This window comes from Pteropus alecto, unplaced genomic scaffold (genome assembly GCF_000325575.1).
Source record: "Pteropus alecto unplaced genomic scaffold, ASM32557v1 scaffold211, whole genome shotgun sequence".
In the NCBI taxonomy this organism is placed as follows: domain Eukaryota; kingdom Metazoa; phylum Chordata; class Mammalia; order Chiroptera; family Pteropodidae; genus Pteropus; species Pteropus alecto.
Window position 1 is genome coordinate 30,141 of NW_006430724.1, and position 6,044 is coordinate 36,184.

Consider the following 6,044-nt stretch of genomic DNA (forward strand, 5'->3'; position numbering starts at 1 on the left):
ATCTTCCAATCTCCCTCTGATTCCAGCTAGTATTCCTTTCTGTTCCATTTTGTAGGACCACGGTGATGACATTAGTTTTACCTGCTTAATCAGGGCCACGTTCATGTCTTAAAATCAGCAGATTAGCAAACTTATGTCAAGGGCTGCCTTAATCCTCCTTTTCTATAATAAATAGCATATTCAGTTTCCAGAGAGTAGCATGTAGACACGTTTTGGAGGCCCTTATTCAGCCTACTACAAAGTCTTTTTCTGAAGTACATTATTTGGTGATACTGAAGGGACTTTATATAAAAGAAACAGAGTTTATCACAGCCTCTGAAATAAGTGCACTTAGTCATGTTCTGATAAGGACATTTTGGTCAACAAGGGACCACACATATAAGAATGATTCCATAAGATTATAATGTTACTGAAAAATTCCTATCACTTAAGACTTCATAGCCTTGGTAACATCGGAACATGAGGCATTACACTAATAGTCATCGTGATACGATTTCCTGCAGTGTACAGTACAATATCACATTACAGAGGTCTGTATGCTAGGAAATATAAGGGAACAGAATTTATCATCCCCAAAATATACTAATTTGACATAAAGATTATTTTAGTCTGGATAATTTTTAAAAAATGCAGTCATAGGAGAAGCTCTGAAATCCAAGTACAAGTTACACTTTGTAAGAAACATTTGCATAGTAAGTAAAATCTCCATGAAACGGTGTCTCCCTGGCTGTACCAGGTAGCGGGGGAGTGACCTTTTCTCTAGAAACTCATCAGAGAATAAGACAATGACTTACGTCTGCGTAACCACCTTACCTCATTTATTGGGCTTTTTTTGATAACCTCCCATAACTGACTACAGCCAACCCTAGGACCTTCTTCTATCTTCAGCTAAAGACAATAGTTAACATGGTAGCTCAGGCTATTCTGGGGAGTTACTCAGTTTTCCTGGATCTCTTCCATGTATACAGAAGAAATACACATTATTAAACTTTATTGGTTTTCTTCTATTAATCTGTCTTTTGTAATAAGGATGTGTCAGCAAAGAACCCAGAAGGGTAGAAAGAAATACACATATAGCCTAGGTGTGTACCCATCTAGGTTTGTGTAAGTGCACTCTATGATACCTAACCTACCACTCATTTCTCAGAATTTATCCCCTTTCTTTGATGGAGCATGATGGCACACATTTCATCCAAATTTGAATGCAACACAATTTTGTGTGAGGATGGCATACAACTAGTTGCTCCATACATGATCACAGGACCTCAGCTTTGCTATTCATAGAGTCCTCAGACCAGAACCTGCAGCATCAGCACCTTCCCAGAGATTGTGATAAATACAGAGTCCCCGGGCCCAACAGGACTTGCTGAATTAGTATTTGCACATTTTTGATTTGAACTCCAATCTTGCGCGAGTCATATGCACATTAAAGTCAGAGAAGTGCCAGTCCAGATTAACTTTTCTCACTTTCTCAATTTGACATATTTATTTGTGTTAGATGTTGTAAGTTTTTAGCAGCCTCCCTTCAGACATTGCCTAATAGTCCAAGAGCAACATCATCTCTGGCTTGGAACCCCTGGCCCAGAGATTAAAAACTGGAAGCATCCTGGCAGATTCCAATCAGCACCTATTCTTTACTCTGATTATAGTTTCGGGCAGATCACTAAATTTTTTCAAGCCTCATTTCTGCAATATGGGATAGAGTTCATAATGGTACCACCTCATATGATATACTTTTAATGTAGGGAAGAGGCAAGAGAATTAAAATGTTAATTTTAAAGCCACAACCAGAGACTGTACTATACCATTCAGCCCTGCAGCCAGGCCTGGAGGACACCTTCAGAATAAAGGAATATTTATGCTGGAATACTAATAATAACCCCATTCCCCACACCTGTGAAGGGAAAACAGGAACCAAGAGTCATTCCCAATGGCTAAAACATTGGGGAACCTAAGATTAACGGCTGAGAATGCAAACAGGCTTTTTACTCTACAGATTCTTACCTTTTCACGCTATACGATCTTCCCCTTTCCTCACTATAAGTCCATATCGAAGGAAATGGGAACTAAAACATGCCATGTAAACTGAATTCCTTGAACATTCAGGGTCCCTCTCAGTGCCTTTAGTCAGTGTCTCTCTCTCTCTCTCTCTCTCTCTCTCTCTCTCTCTCTCTCTCTCACACTCTCTCTCTCTCTCTCTCTCTTTCTCTCTCTCTCTCTCACTGTCCTTCTCACTCTCTGCCTCTGAGAGGAAACCACATTCTGTCTGTAGAGTTATCCCTTTTCTAATAAACTTTCTTTTTGACTCTAACTTTGGCCTTTGCGTTGAATTCTTTCCACACTCTTAGCCAATGGACCTTCGTCTTCTCTCGGTTCAGGGCTTGGTCTCCCGGCCAGTAGGGGAAATTTGCCTTGTCCTGCATCACTTTTATAAAATTTAAATTACACAAAGCCTGTAAGGTACAAATCTTAGGCTATATGGCATAAAATTATATAAATATGTCTCATAATTATCAAAGGTTTTAAAATGTGAGAGTAAAAGGCAGCTCTTAGGTTCTGATGTAAGAATGAAATTCCTCATTAATTTGGTAAAGTGTCATGAAGCCAAGGAGTGTAGTGCCTAAAGTTTACATGCAAGTCACAGAGTTTCCCTATTGACGAAGAGGGAAGTAGCAATTTCCTCGAGCTATGAGGAGTTGTGTCTCACCACATGCCAATGCTTTGAAGACCCTGGGATCTAATGCAGTCAGTATCTTCAGTCTAGACTTCTGAGAAAACTTTAACTCAGGTTTGGGATACAGTGCTGGTAGGTGAGACCTTGGACAAACATGAGAGTCCTGGAGAAGGACTAACAAAAACAGGATTCACTTGACTTCTAACCTGGTCCCTTGGGAACAGAGAATCAGGAGAAATAATATCCATTAAGTCCAGACCAGTGTCCCACAGGTAAACCAGTGCTCAGAGCCGGGAACAACAGTGTAAACAGTGCCTAATGAGTAGATAAAAGTATATGAAAGTATCTCCTTTCCTGTGTGTGCAACCTTGGGCTTTACAGGACGTGTTTATTATTTTGAATTCCTAAGTCTGGTTGAAGACCAATGCTTCACTCCTTCCTGCTGTCTTTTCTGATGACAGAGCTTCAGTCCCCATTATCAATTATCCAGGAAGAAATTCAGGCTTCCACACGGAGTCCTACCTCTGAGAAGCCCTATCCAGGTGAGTCTGAGAGCCCAGCAAGTACTGCTATAAAGGGTCAGAGAGGAAAGAACCTGAGAACTTCTACTTGAGAGCCTCACGAGCCTCACCTAGAGCCCAGAGATGGCCATCTATGTTTGCTAGGTAGACTAATTGATTTATTTAATATATTAAACTTCAGATTTTTCTGCCAACTTTGCCGTATAGCATTAAATTGCTTCATACAAGTAGAGATGTATTTGGGAAAAGTATGAAATTGAAAAAAAATGGGGGGTCAATTCTAACAGTCTATCATATTGTGTTTCCTGCATTATTTTTAAATGTAAAAACTAATATGTCATCACTCATGTTTTGCATTCATTCGTGATCACCTGTATCCTTTTCTGAACATATCTATATCTATTTATATTTACATAGGTAGAAATTATAACACTAGGCACTTCTTCCAGTGCTTTTCAAAAGTCTATTTTTATATTTTTCACTTTAGGTTGTTGCCAATTATCTGGAATTAGAGACCCATATCGATGTGATTAATTATTTTATTTTATTATTTTATTTTAAAATTAGTCTTACACATTTATTCAAGTTCACTTAATACAGTTATTAAAATCCATTATTTTAACCTGCTTATATTTTCCCATTCCCCAACATTTGTTCTGTTTAAAGGCGCATACTTGTGAAACCACATAGCGAAGCAAAATAAGTGAGGTCCATATTCATTGGATATCACATTGCAATGGAGAAGGCCCAGTACGATGAAATGAGTGTGGTATGACATCATTTTCTCAGCAATAAATGTGTGAAGAAAGAGGACCCATAATTGTAGCATCAGCAGGATTCTATAGAATATTTCTGGGGAGTCTTTACATGTTGAAAACAGAACAGAACAAGGAGTAGTGTACCCATCAGATATGTCATGAAAGAGGTCAAAACTCAAAGCCAAGAATAATAAAAGAAAGAGTACACAAGAAAAGTGAGCGAAGGGTCAGCCTTATGCACTAGAGGGCCATATAAAAACAAGGTTCGTCAAATAAACATGAAATAGGTACAGGAATAACAATTAGATCAGGGCTGAGGTGGACGTTGTGTTGAGGTCAGTGGGACAGTAAAGGTCCAGTCCGTATGAGTTCCCTTGAATGCAAGGAAACTGCATCAGCCATGCCAGCTGCCTCTTCTCTCTGCTGGGCTCTTTCATTCTTGTTGCTTTTCTTCATTGTCAGGAACTGATCTTCCAAAACGAATCTTGCATTTATTGCGGTGGATTCCAGATTTTCCTGACTTTGTCCCAAGGTAAGACAAGCCTGTTACATTGTAATTCACCATGCTTTCACACACACACACACACACAGCAACACTGATACACACACACAAACACGCATGTACACAACTGACAAAGAAAACCATGAAACGATTATCTGTGTAGCCTCACTGAGTATGATGCACTCTCATATTTTCTATTGTGCCTTCTTTATTCTATTCTATTTAATTCTTACAAACCATAGTCTGACACGCTACTGGATCCTGATATAGAATATGGAGAACATTCCTCTGGCATGTCCTTCACACTTAGGTCAGTGTTGCCTGCTTGTCGTCCTTCTCTCATCATCAACGATCTCTGTAAGAACGTTCTCCTATCCCTCTATGGAATATTTATTTATTCAGCTACTGCTAACAACTCAGCTAAGTCTGGTGGGAGGGTGGTGATGTGTATAACATGCTGTATGCCTCACCACACTCACTGTGTATCAGGGAGAAAAGACATAGAACTAAATAAAAATTACACCATGGACATCTTAATACATAATTAACTTGATGAGAAAGTATCCTTTTCCTGTGATAATGTTCAGAAAAAGAAAGGCTCATGAAGGAGAGGATGCAGGCAATCTGAAAGAGGACATGGAGTTTGGAGGATGGAGAAGGGGCGAAAAGTTCCAAAATGTCTCCTGGGAGACTCCGAGCAAGGGAAGTGTTTGTATAAAGTCTCTGAGCTATGTAGCTGTGGTGCCAGGTGAAGATGGGAGTTAAGTTCATCGTTTGGGAGATTAGTGTGAGCATTGGAAGGGCTCTATGTGACTGAAGAGGATGGAAAGGTCACAGAGACTTGAGCCTTTTATTTGAAGCTATAAAATTTTATATTCTATCTCCATTAAGGAGTCACTAGGATGGAGTTTAATGTGGGAGTTGTCGATATACAGAGATCTCCATCAGTCAATGTGATTATCTGATTAGAGGATATCTAGCCTGTAGAAGATAAGAGAGATGACAAGAAACTAAAATGTGGTCAAGGAATTGGGAACCTAGAGTTGGGAAAGCAATAGACACATTAGAGGTGAAAAATAATAATAATCATAATGATCAGCCTTCTCTCATTGCAGTGATAATTATTTATTTACCAACAGGAAATAAGTGATTAACTTTGCCAAGCATGTTACACATATTGTTCAGACCTGTCACCATTTGAATTGATATCAGTATCTACAATATTTGGATGAGTATATTAGCACTTAGAATGTCCAGTTGTCTTTCCTCATTCAAAAAACTAAGAGGTGATAAAGCTCAGAATTAAAACCAAGTTTTCTAATTCCCAAGGTTTTGTACTTAATATTATTTACTAAAGTCTTATTTCAGTTTTTAAAAAACCCTGGGTTTTTTTCCCTATACATTGTATGGGGTTTTTTTTGTAAATCATAGGTTTATTCTTTGCAAATCTTCTAGTAAGGTGTTTGATCTGTAAGGGGTCTTGACGTCATGAAGATACTGCTCTTTCTGTTCAGAATAAATTGTTATTTGCTACTTCATTGATTATTCTGGGTATAAGGCAAAATACCTGCATTTGGCATTTCACCAAA